The sequence below is a fragment of the Bombina bombina genome, chromosome 3, assembly GCF_027579735.1.
Source record: "Bombina bombina isolate aBomBom1 chromosome 3, aBomBom1.pri, whole genome shotgun sequence".
In the NCBI taxonomy this organism is placed as follows: domain Eukaryota; kingdom Metazoa; phylum Chordata; class Amphibia; order Anura; family Bombinatoridae; genus Bombina; species Bombina bombina.
In genome coordinates, this window is record NC_069501.1 from 1,272,906,676 (window position 1) to 1,272,920,092 (window position 13,417).

The following is a 13,417-nucleotide window of genomic DNA, read 5'->3' on the forward strand; positions in this document are numbered from 1 at the left end:
TATTACAGTAATACAATGACTGGCTGTTCTAATTAGCATACATTTGCATAGACAGGGGCGTTACCATTATAAGGAAACAATGGCTGTTCTAATTAACATACATTTGCATAGACAAGGGCATCGATGTGACGAGACCAATCTCGCCACTGTGCATTGGAGGAGCCTGGTTGCCCGCCTGCTGCCTTTAGAATATGGCCCCCTGTTGAAACGCTTGATTTTCACCTGCACTCAGATCTAGGCTATCTGGGGATTTGTTGAATGTACCTGTTTTATGCAATAGCTGCACAGTTATATATTTTTATGTATATTATTGTCTTTTGCTACCATGTGTTCAATGGAGTTTTGCCTCTGTCCTTGGAGATAATTGTATTACTTCCCAATTATCTCCAGGTTAGAAGACTATGTGGAACTGGTTTTGGGCAGAAAAGCCATGCTTCATTTGGTCACAAAGGGAACTGTAATTCTCTGCCTGTGATAATTACATCAACCATTGTGTAAGGTAATTGTATCAACCATTGTGTAAGGTAATTGCATCAAGCAGAGGGGAGGATTTTGTGTGGGAGTGTCTGAGAGTATTGCATGTGTTTATTGGTTGTTTTACAAAACCCTGTGGGTGGTACTAATGTGTAAAAATGTGTATATAAGAACAATAAACCCACAGCTCTTGCTGATATCTGTTTGACCCTCACCATGGAGCTTTGACTCATGCTTGGGGGAGGGAGAGGGGAAATTTACTGTATGCTGTGCCTCTGAAAGGGAAGATCTACTAAACGGCAGTTTAACCCTTTTATGCTTGTGGGTGCCGTTACAATCACTATTACAGAGGTACAATGGCTGTTCTAATTAGCATACATTTGCATAGACAGGGGCGTCACCATTATAGAGAAACAATGGCTGTTCTAATTAACATACAAATAAGGATCGTAAAGTCCCCATAGAGGTGCGCTTGTGTAAAGGGTGCAAACTTCAAACGGAGCCAGTAGATTCAGGCCGCACTCCCATATAAGAAAATCCCGGATGGACTCCTGTGAACGGTAGAAAAAAGAAGAGAGGCACCAACCATAGAGCAGTATCGTCGAGATTTCAGAGGCACAGAGAGAGCCCTCCACCCAAAAAAAACGAGATACTCACAAACGGAGAGGCACGGTCAGAGTGCCAGTAATAGCAGGTCGGGACTGTTATAAGTCCCCCGACAGACACGCTGGGGCTGAGTGCGTCACAGGGATTCCTCCAATCAATGTGTGAGCACCTCCAGAACACCGGCAGTAGGATCTTGGTGTATGGCAATCATAAGTATATAGCTAGAAACAGCTAACTAGCATATATAATGGTAATGGTGATATAAAATCACAATGCAGGCGTGGGTATTAAAATAACAACAATACTTTTATTGTAAGAACAACAACAACGCGTTTCTCGGCTGGTGGCCGTTTCATCGGGCTGTACATCTCAAAACATTTACTCACACTAAATACCTTAAGCTCACCTATCAGGAGGCGGTCTCAATTACACACCTGTCTGACTGGGATGGAGTTTAACTATTTAGGTGATAGTAAGGGTGAACAACACATACACCCAACACATAAAATACATCAATATGTTTAAAAATCATACTTCTAATAAAAATACCTATATAATACTGATAGAGGTAATAATATTAGTTAGAGTTAAAACATGTATTCTTCTAACAACTTAATATATAAAATACATATCTTAAAATGTATAAAACATCATATAGGAATCCATAAAAACATATATCTCTCAACCTTACCCATATCTCAGGACCCATAATATACAACATAATTTTATGGTGTGATAGATACCGACTAGAAGCTGAAAATATATTCAATCTATAAAAATCCATATATGTTGATATATCAAGTGACCTAAACATAATATAATTAATCATATATACAAGATTCATTAAACATATATATTGCAGATGGGTCCACAGATAGGTATTGTTATTGTTGCAAACAGTATGTAAGCAGTAAGGAAACAGCATGTAAGCAGTAAGGAAACAGCATGTAAGCAGTATGTAAGCAGTAAGTAAGCAAACAGTATGTAAACAGTAAGCAAACAGTATGTAAGCAGTAAGCAAGCAATATGTAAGCAGTATGTAAGCAAACAGTATGTAAACAGTAAGTAAGCAAACAGTATGTAAGCAGTAAGGAAACAGTATGTAAGCAGTAACGCCTAGATTTAGAGTTCTGCGTTAGCCGTCAAAACCAGCGTTAGGGGGTCTTTAGAGTCAGTCATGAAAGGGTCTAACGCTCACTTTCCAGCCACGACTTTTCCATACCCCAGATCCCCCTACTCCAATTGCGTATCCTATCTTTTCAATGGGATCTTTCTAACGCTGGTATTTAGAGTCTTGGCTGAAGTGAGCATTAGAACTCTAACAACAAGACTCCAGCCGCAGAGAAAAGCCAGGAGTTAAGAGCTTTATGGGCTAACGCCGGTTCATAAAGCTCCTAACTACTGTGCTCTAAAGTACACTAACACCCATAAACTCTTACTAGATTATAAGCACTTGAAAAGTGCCACAGGTACAGGCTGAACTATTAAAAGCTGTCCAGCGAGCTTATCCTCATGATCGAAGAACCAGAGGGTTAACTTCAGAATCCCCCACACGTACTGAGGTCGGAGATGAGCCAAGCTTCTTTGTGGAATCCCAATCAGGGAAAAATACAGCTCATATAAAGCTCAAGCCGGTAAAAAAGTCAAATCGGCTGATAAAAACAAATAAAACAAGCGTGATGACAGATAGGTTAAAATGTAACAAATAAGTTTATTGTAACCTAATACACTACGCGTTTCCCGGTCACAACAACCGTTTCATCAGGTGTAAGAAACTAACAGTCATCACACTATTTAAAACAATTCTCGGCGTCTCAAGAATTCCAATGCGCATGCACACTAAAGCTATGAACCAATGAGATGTTAGTCTGAGCCGGCAAATTTTTGATAGGACAAAGAGTGGGGGCGTGTGATACCAACCCCTACTAGGAGTGTTACCTGTCACTCAAATGACGCCGCTATAGCGCACGGCCACGACCAATAGCTGAAATACGCCGGCAATAAAAACATACATAAGAAAGATACTGCTGGTAATCACGCTAGATGTAATTACTATAAGCATAAAATTCAGTATCATTCGTACCTTATAATTCCCCATAACACACTAATAATTCACATCTAATATCAATAGATGCGTGACCCATGTCATTACTCTAAAGAGATACATCTGTCTAAAAAGTTATGAGCATATTATAAAAAAATATATAATAATAAAAAAATATAACAATATATTAAAAATCTATAAAGATAATCTGATAATATTATAATAAGTATAGTGGTAGTAAAAACTCCTAATAACATCCAGATTAAAAAACCCGTCTATAATACAAAACAGCCATAGGGTATATTCCTAACCCTGTATTATATAGTAGATATAAAAACATCTTACAACATGAAATCCAAGAGAACAAGGTAACACCCCATAGTAATGGTGTAGTAACAATAAATATAGAATATAATGTCACTAAATGATACAAATATATATGACCTAAAATGACCCTAGGGATAAAATAGACCATGCCAGCTCAGGGATCATCTAATAGGTCATAGTTTTATGCACAGATGTAGTTGCAATATAAAATTTATACAAATAAATTATACAAATAAAAATATAAATGCAAACAGTGACAGGAAAGAATAGATAATGGTAGCTCAATTAAAAGCCGCCATGTCTATGTTTTCATTTAGACCGTGGGGTTTCAAAGTTTTTATTTTCCATATCCAATAGGTCTCTCTTTGTCGCAAGTGTATGAACCTATTTCTACCCCATTTGGGAGCTACATATTCTATAGGAAGAATACTGTATATATCACTTTCTCCCGGATGACATTTTCCCTTGTGGCGAGGAACACTATGATTCACCAATTCTTTCTTTACATTTCTCATGTGCTCACCCCATCTTTTTTTGATGGGTCTTGAGGTTCTCCCAATGTACTGAACCCCACATTTGCATTGTAGCAAATATACCACAAATGTTGAATCACACGTGAAATGTGAAGAAACACTAAATATTTCATTAGTGACAAAGGACTTAAATTCAGTAACAATCCCCATCGTGTAGCTACAAAGACCACAATTAGTTTTCCCACATTTGAAAAAACCTATCTTAGTCTTTAAAAAAGAAGAATTAATATTATATTTATTAACCACCCTATTTGTGCGCTTTTTCATTAAGATCTTACTTGGTGCCAACCTATTTTTAAGGGTCTGTGCTCTTCTAAACGTACAGATAGGGGTATCATCCAATATTTGTTTCAAAACTGGATCATTTTTTAGAATGAACCAATATTTTTGTAAAATATTCTTGATTAAATGATGATTATTATTATATCTAGTAATGAATCGAGGATGATTGTTAATTTTAGACTTATATAGTAACCTTTCCTCTTCAGAGTTCCATATCTTTTCATATTTGTCTTTTTTCTTAGAATTAAAAAGATCCGATCTTACTTTATTCCTAGCTTTTTGATAGCCTAATTCTATAAGTTTCGGTGGATAATCTCTTGCAAGGAACCTCTCTTTTAATATTTGTGATTGTTCATCAAAGATAGACATCTCAGTACAATTTCTGTGTATTCTGCAGAATTGATTGAATGGAATATTTTCTTTCCACGGTTTGTAATGGTTACTTTTAAAGTTCAAGTAACTGTTTGTATCCACAGTTTTGAAAAAAGTTTTAGTTGAGATAGACCCTTTTGGATCCCAATATAGTATAAGGTCCAAAAATTCAATTTGTTCCTTTGAAATATTAGAGGTGAATGTCAAACCCATATCATTGGCATTCAGGGATTCTACAAATTCCTTAGCCTTGGACTCCGTTCCATCCCATATAAAGAGCAAATCATCTATAAAACGGCCATAGAAGACCAGGTTCGCCCTCGCTGGGGAATTGTAAATATACTTCTCTTCGAAGGACCCCATAAACAGGTTGGCGAAGCTAGGGGCAAACCTGGTCCCCATGGCCGTGCCCTTTATTTGTAGAAAAAACTGCTCCTGAAGCACAAAATAATTGTGCTTTAGCACAAAGGAAATGGCATCCAAAAGGAAAGTTTTCTGCTGTTCGGGTAAATAAATATCTCTAGATAGAAATTTATCAATAGAGTTGATCCCTAAATCATGCGCTATATTTGAATAGAGTGCCGACACATCACATGTCATCCAAAATAAGTTTTTAATATCTAGATTGTTTAGTTTCGATAGCTTATTAATTAAATCGGGTGTGTCTTTTATATAGGATGGTAAACATTTTACTTCTTTTTAAAAAAACGAATCTATGTATTCGGATAGATTACATGTGAGATTCCCGATCCCCGATATAATCGGGCGACCGGGAGGATTATTTTTACATTTATGAATTTTAGGGAGGTGGTAATAGTACGCAAGACTGGGGGTACCAGGGTTTAAGAATTCTTTTTCTTTCTTGGTGAGGATCCCTTTATAGTATCCATCATCTATAAGTTTAACCAAACCAATCATATATTTTTTAGTGGGGTTAAAAGATAATCTCTTATAGTACTCAGGATTAAATAAAATATGATTAGCTTCGCCTACATAGTCACCCCAGTCTTGCAGCACTATTCCACCTCCCTTGTCGGCCTGTCTAATCACTAGGGACTGATCTTTTGCTAAATTGGATAGGGCTTTTATTTCATAGACATTCAGATTCGAGACCTTATTTTTACTACTATTTTGATTGTTCATAGAGCTAAAATCTTCTAAAACTAAATCTTGGAAGAGTTGAATATTATGATTAGTGATGGGTGGATTAAAATTGGATTTCAACATTAGATTGGAATGAACAAAATCATCGAACAGAGAATCACATCTGTATCGTATTGTGGGGGTCCCTTTATCTACGATCTCACACTATTGCGGCGCCTCCTTTTTTCTCCCTTCTATCTGCAGATCGTCGCTGGTGCCATCAGCCTTGGAAGGAGTGTTTGCTGCCGCACACCCGCTATATAGTGGACATTCGGAGGAATATCTCCATCACATGAATTGTGTATGAGGACTATACGTATGATCTATAGCACCTGGGTACCTTATTGTATGTATCCTGTATTGCTATGCAATATCTTCACCATTGTGTGTCTTCAATATCACCTGTATTGATAGTAGTCTGGTCTCTAATACAGAGTATTTGTGGTTTTATAACATACACATATATATTATGGTTATGAACATATCACATGTTTGTGTAGATTATATGTGATTGTCCGTTTTATATTTGAGTTTTGTGGATTTTTTGCTCTCCATTTTAAGGACACTAAACACTTTATTAGTTTGGCACTGTATATTACGCTAAACTTCGTTCACATATATCTTATGTTTTTTATATATTTACAACAAGTTCATTATCACTTTATCTAGTTTAGTTGTGTTGATATTGTAATCGATTCATATCACCCACATCTAGAAGTTTTTGTCCTTTGTTGAAGAGTATACAAAGGACATTGATATATATTTTTTATATGCACCATTTCTAGGCGCCTTCACTTTTCTATATCACATTTTGTTAACACCCATAAACTACCTATGCACCCCTAAACCGAGGCCCCCCACACATCGACACCACTCTATTAAATTTTTTTAACCCCTAATCTGCCGACCACACACCGCCGCCACCTACATTATCCCTATGTACCCCTAATCTGCTGCCCCTAACACCGCCGACACCTACATAATATTTATTAACCCCTAATCTGCCCCCCCCCCAACGTCGCCGCTACCTACCTACAATTATTAACCCCTAATCTGCCGACCGGACCTCACCGCTACTATACTAAAATGTATTAACCCTTAAAGCTAAGTCTAACCCTAACCCTAACACCCCCCTAAGTTAAATATAATTTTTATCTAACGAAATAAAATCAATCTTATTAAATAAATTAATCCTATTTAAAGCTAAATACTATATATTATAAAGCTAAATACTATATATTATTATTATTAATAATAATTATATTGTAGCTATTTTAGGATTAATATTTATTTTACAGGCAACTTTGTATTTATTTTAACCAGGTACAATAGCTATTAAATAGTTAATAACTATTTAATAGCTACCTAGTTAAAATAATTACAAAATTACCAGTAAAATAAATCCTAACCTAAGTTACAATTAAACCTAACACTACACTATCAATAAATTAATTAAATAAAATACCTACAATTACATACAATTAAATAAACTAACTAAAGTACAAAAAATAAAAAAAGAACTAAGTTACAAAAAATAAAAAAATAATTTACAAACATTATACAAATATTACAATTTTAAGCTAATTACACCTACTCTTAGCCCCCTAATAAAATAACAAAGCCCCCAAAATAAAAAAAATGCCCTACCCTATTCTAAAATAAAAATTGTAAAGCTCTTTTACCTTACCAGATCCAATCAGACAATCGGATTGAACTTGAATCTGATTGGCTGATTGAATCAGCCAATCAGATTCAAGTTCAATCTGATTGGCTGATAGAATCCTATCAGCCAATCAGAATTCGAGGGACGCCATCTTGGATGATGTCCCTTAAAGGAACCTTCATTCATCTGGAGTTCGTCGTGGAGGAAGGACGTTCCGCATCGGCGGGATGAAGATGGAGCCGGAAGAAAGAAGATTGAAGATGCCGCTTGATAGAAGTCTTCAGCCGGATGATGGACCTCTTCAGCCCCCGCTTGGATGAAGACTTCAGCCGGATCATGGACCTCTTCAGCCCCCGCTTGGATGAAGACTTCAGCTGGATCATGGACCTCTTCAGCCCCCGCTTGGATGAAGACATCGCCCGGATTGGATGAAGAATTCGGCTCGGCTGAGTGAAGACGACTCAAGGTAGGAAGATCTTCAGGGGGTTAGTGTTAGGTTTATTTAAGGGGGGTTTGGGTTAGATTAGGGGTATGTGGGTGGTGGGTTGTAATGTTGGGGGGGGGTATTGTATGTTTTTTTACAGACAAAAGAGCAGAATTCTTTGGGGCATGCCCCGCAAAAGGCCCTTTTAAGGGCTGGTAAGGTAAAAGAGCTTTACAATTTTTATTTTAGAATAGGGTAGGGCATTTTTTTATTTTGGGGGGCTTTGTTATTTTATTAGGGGGCTTAGAGTAGGTGTAATTAGCTTAAAATTGTTGTAATATTTTTAACATGTTTGTAAATTATTTTTTTATTTTTTGTAACTTAGCTTTTTTTATTTTTTGTACTTTAGTTAGTGTATTTATTTGTATTTATTTGTAGGTATTTGTATTTAATTTATTTAATGATAGTGTAGTGTTAGGTTTAATTGTATCTTAGGTTAGGATTTATTTTAGGGTGTTAGGTGCAGACATAGGAAGTGTTTCCCCATAGGAAACAATGGGGCTGCGTTAGGAGCTGAACGCTGCTTTTTTGCAGGTGTTAGTTTTTTTTTCAGCTCAAACGGCCCCATTGTTTCCTATGGGGGAATCGTGCACGAGAGTTATCGCCACTGCAACGAGAGTTGCAGTGGCGGTAAATTATGCTCTACGCTCCCTTTTTGGAGCCTTACGCAGCCCTTCTGTGAACTCTAAATACCAGCGGTATTTAAAAGGTGCGGGGGAAAAAATACACGCGTAGCTAACGCACCCCTTTGGCCACAGAACTCTAAATCTAGCCGTTTGTAAGCAAACAGTATGTAAGCAGTAAGCAAGCAGTATGTAAGCAGTTAATAAGCAAGTGTTATGTAAACAGTAAGCAAGCAGTATGAAAACAGTAAGTAAGCAAACAGTATGTAAGCAGTAAGTAAGCAAGCAGTATGTAAGCAGTAAGGAAACAGTATGTAAGCAGTAAGTAAGCAAACAGTACGTAAGCAGGCAATATGTAAACAGTAAGTAAGCAAACAGTATGTAAGCAGTAAACAAGCAGTATGTAAGCAGTAAGTAAGTAGTAAGTAAGCAAGCAGTATGTAAGCAGTAAAAAAGCTGTATGTAAGCAGTAAGTAAGCAAGCAGCATGTATACAGTAAGCAAGCAGTATGTAAGCAAACAAACAGTATGTAAGCAGTAAGTAAGCATAAGTAAGCAAACAGTAAGTAAGCACAATATGTAAGCAGTAAGTAAGCAAACAGTATGTAAGCAGTAAGCAGTATGTAAGCAGTAAGAAAGCAAATATGTAAGCAGTATGTAGGCAAACAATAAGCAGTAAGTAAGCAAACAGTATGTAAGCAGTAAGCAAGCAGTATGTAAATGGTAAGCAAGCAGTATGTAAACAGTAAGCAAGCAGTGTGTTAGCAGTAAGCAGTAATCAAGCAGTATGTAAACAGTATGTAAGCAGTATGTAAGCAGTAAGTAAGCAAACAGTATGTAAGCAGTAAGCAAGCAGTATGTAAGCAGTAAGCAAACAGTATGTAAGCAGTAAGCAAACAGTATGTAAGTAGTAAGTAAGCAAATGGCATGTAAGCAGTAAGCAAACAGTATGTAAGCGGTAAGTAAGCAAACAGTATATAAGCAGTAAACAGTAAGCAAGCAGCATGTAAACAGTAAGCAAGCAGTATGTAAGCAAACAGTATGTAAGCAGTAAGTAAGCAAACAGTATGTAAGCATAAGTAAGCAAACAGTAAGTAAGCACAGTATGTAAGCAGTAAAAAGCAAACAGTATGTAAGCAGTAAGCACGCAGTATGTAAACAGTAAGTAAGCAAACAATAAGCAGTAAGTAAGCAAACAGAATTAATCAGTAAGCAAGCAGTATGTAAACAGTAAGCAAGCAGTATGTAAACAGTAAGCAAGCAGTATGAAAGCAGTAAGCAAACAGTATATAAGCAGTAAGCAAGCAGTATGTAAACAGTACACAAACAGTATGTAAGCAGTAAGCAGTATGTAAGCAGTAAGAAAGCAAGCAGCATGTAAACAGTAAGCAAGCAGTATGAAAGCAGTAAGCAAACAGTATATAAGCAGTAAGCAAGCAGTATGTAAACAGTACACAAACAGTATGTAAGCAGTAAGCAGTATGTAAGCAGTAAGAAAGCAAACAGTATGTAAGCAGTAAGCAAACAGTATGTAAGCAGTAAGTAAACAGTATCGCCTAGATTTAGAGTTCTGCGTTAGCCGTCAAAAGCAGCGTTAATGGCTCCTAACGCTGCTTTTGGCCGCCCGCTGGTATTTAGAGTCAGGCAGGAAAGGGTCTAACGCTCAATTTCAAGCCGCGACTTTTCCATACCGCAGATCCCCTTACGCCAATTGCGTATCCTATCTTTTCAATGGGATCTTCTTAACGCCGGTATTTAGACTCTTGGCTGAAGTGAGCAGTAGACCCTCTACCGACAAGACTCCAGCCGCAGAAAAAAGTCAGTAGTTAAGAGCTTTCTGGGCTAACGCCGGTTTATAAAGCTCTTAACTACTGTGCTCTAAAGTACACTAACACCCATAAACTACCTATGTACCCCTAAACCCAGGTCCCCCCACATCGCCGCCACTATAATAAATTTTTACACGTAAGCAGTAAGTAAGCAAGCAGTATGTAAGCAGTAAACAAGCTGTATGTAAGCAGTAAGTAAGCAAGCAGCATGTATACAGTAAGCAAGCAGTATGTAAGCAAACAAACAGTATGTGAGCAGTAAGTAAGCAAACAGTATGTAAGCATAAGTAAGCAAACAGTAAGTAAGCACAATATGTAAGCAGTAAGTAAGCAAACAGTATGTAAGCAGTAAGCAAGCAGTATGTAAGCAGTAAGCAGTATGTAAGCAGTAAGAAAGCAAACAATATGTAAGCAGTACATAGGCAAACAATAAGCAGTAAGTAAGCAAACAGTATGTAAGCAGTAAGCAAGCAGTATGTAAATGGTAAGCAAGCAGTATGTTAGCAGTAACCAAACAGTATGTAAGCAGTAATCAAGCAGTATGTAAACAGTATGTAAGCAGTAAGCAGTATGTAAGCAGTAAGTAAGCAAACAGTATGTAAGCAGTAAGCAAGCATTAGGATTCTATCAGCCAATCGGAATTAAGGTAGGAAAAATCTGATTGGCTGCCAATCAGATTCAAGTTCAATCTGATTGGCTGATCCAATCAGATTGAGCTTGCATTCTATTGGCTGTTCCGATCAGCCAATAGAATGCAAGCTCAATCTGATAGGCTGATTGGATCAGCCAATCGGATTGAACTTGAATCTGATTGGCTGATTCAATTAGCCAATCAGATTTTTCCTACCTTAATTCCGATTGGCTGATAGAATCCTATCAGCCAATCGGAATTCGAGGGACGCCATCTTGGATGACGTCACTTAAAGGAACCTTCATTCGTCGGTAGTTGTCGGAAGGAAGAGGATGTTCCGTGCCGGAGGTCTTGAAGATGGAGCCGCTCCTCGTCGGATGGATGAAGATAGAAGATGCCGCTTCGATGAAGATGTCTGCCGGTCCGGATGTCCTCTTCTGCCCGGATAGGATGAAGACTTCTGCCGCTCCGGATGTCCTCTTTTGGTCCATCGGTGCCCGGTTGGGTGAAGACGACTCAAGGTAGAGAGATCTTCAGGGGGGTAGTGTTAGGTTTATTTAAGGGGGGTTTGGGTTAGAGTAGGGGTATGTGGGTGGTGGGTTGTAATGTTGGGGGGTAGTGTTGTGTTTTTTTTACAGGCAAAAGAGCTGATTACTTTGGGGCATGCCCCGCAAAAAGCCCTTTTAAGGGCTGGTAATAGAGCTGTTAACTTTTGTAATTTAGATTAAGGTAGGGATTTATTAAGGGGCATAGAGTAGGTGTAATTAGCTTAAAAATCTTGCAATCTTTATTTTTTGTAATTTAGTGTTTTGTTTTTTTTGTAATTTAGTTTAGTTTTTTTAATTGTATGTAATTGCAGGTAATTTATTTAATTAATTTATTGATAGTGTAGTGTTGGGTTTAATTGTAACTTTGGTTAGGATTTATTTTACAGGTAATTTTGTAATTATTTTAACTAGGTAGCTATTAAATAGTAAATAACTATTTAATAGCTATTGTACCTAGTGTAACTAGATACAAAGTTGCCTGTAAAATAAATATAAATCCTAAAATAGCTACAATATAATTATTCGTTATATTGTAGCTAGTTTAGGGTTTATTTTACAGGCAAGTATTTAGTTTTAAATAGGAATACTTCAGTTAATAGTATTTAATTTATTTAGTTAGATTAAAATTATATTTAAGTTAGGGGGGTGTTAGGGTTAGGGTTAGACTTAGCTTTAGGGGTTAATACATTTATTAGAGTAGCGGCGAGGTCCGGTTGGCAGATTAGGGGTTAATACTTGAAGTTAGGTGGCGGCGATGTTAGGGAGGGCAGATTAAGGGTTAATACTATTTATTATAGGGTTTGTGAGGCGGGAGTGCGGCGGTTTAGGGGTTAATAACTTTATTAGAGTAGCGTCGAGGTCCGGTTGGCAGATTAGGGGTTAATAAGTGTAGGTAGGTAGCGGCGACGTTGGAGGTGGCAGATTAGGGGTTAATAAATATTATGTAGATGTCGGTGATGTTGGGGCAGCAGATTAGGGGTTCATAGGTATAATGTAGGTTGCAGCGGTGTACGGAGCGGCAGATTAGGGGTTAATAAGTGTAAGGTTAGGGGTGTTTAGACTCGGGGTACATGTTAGGGTGTTAGGTGCAGACTTAGAAACTGTTTCCCCATAGGAAACAATGGGGCTGTGTTGGGAGCTTAACGCTGCTTTTTTGCAGGTGTTAGGTTTTTTTTCTGCCCAAACTGCCCCATTGTTTCCTATAGGGATATCGTGCACGAGCACGTTTTTCCAGCTAGCCGCTACCGTAAGCAACACTGGTATTGAGGGTTGAAGTGGCGGTAAATTATGCTCTACGCTCCCTTTTGGGAGCCTAACGCAGCCCTTCAGAGAACTCTAAATACCAGCGTTGTCTTAAGGGTGCGCTGGAAAAAAAAGCAGCATTAGCTACGCGGGTCTTTACCAACAAAACTCTAAATCTAGGTGTATGTAAGCAGTAAGCAAACAGTATGTAAGCAGTAAGCAAACAGTATGTAAGCGGTAAGTAAGCAAACAGTATGTAAGCAGGAAGTAAGCAAACAGTATGTAAGCAGTAAGCAAGCAGTATGTAAGCAGAAAGCAAACAGTATGTAAGCAGTAAGCAAACAGTATGTAAGCAGTAAGCAGTATGTAAGCAGTATGTAAGCAAACAGTATGTAAGCAGTAAGTAAGCAAACAGTAAGCAAGCAATATGTAAGCAGTAAGCAAACAGTATGTAAGCAGTAAGCAAACAGTATGTAAGCAGTAAGTAAGCAGTAAGCAAACAGTAAGCAAGCAATATGTAAGCAGAAAGCAAACAGTATGTAAGCAGAAAGCAAACAGTTTGTAAACAGTAAGCAAACAGTATGCAAACAGTAAGCAAACAGTATGTAAACAGTAAG

General features: G+C 37.6%; 1 protein-coding gene across 1 annotated transcript in view; it reads right to left on the minus strand.

The window, feature by feature from the left end:
• Positions 1–13,417, minus strand: part of LOC128654733 (sodium-dependent proline transporter-like) — a 142,763-nt gene that overhangs the window by 57,147 nt on the left and 72,199 nt on the right. The window lies entirely within an intron of this gene.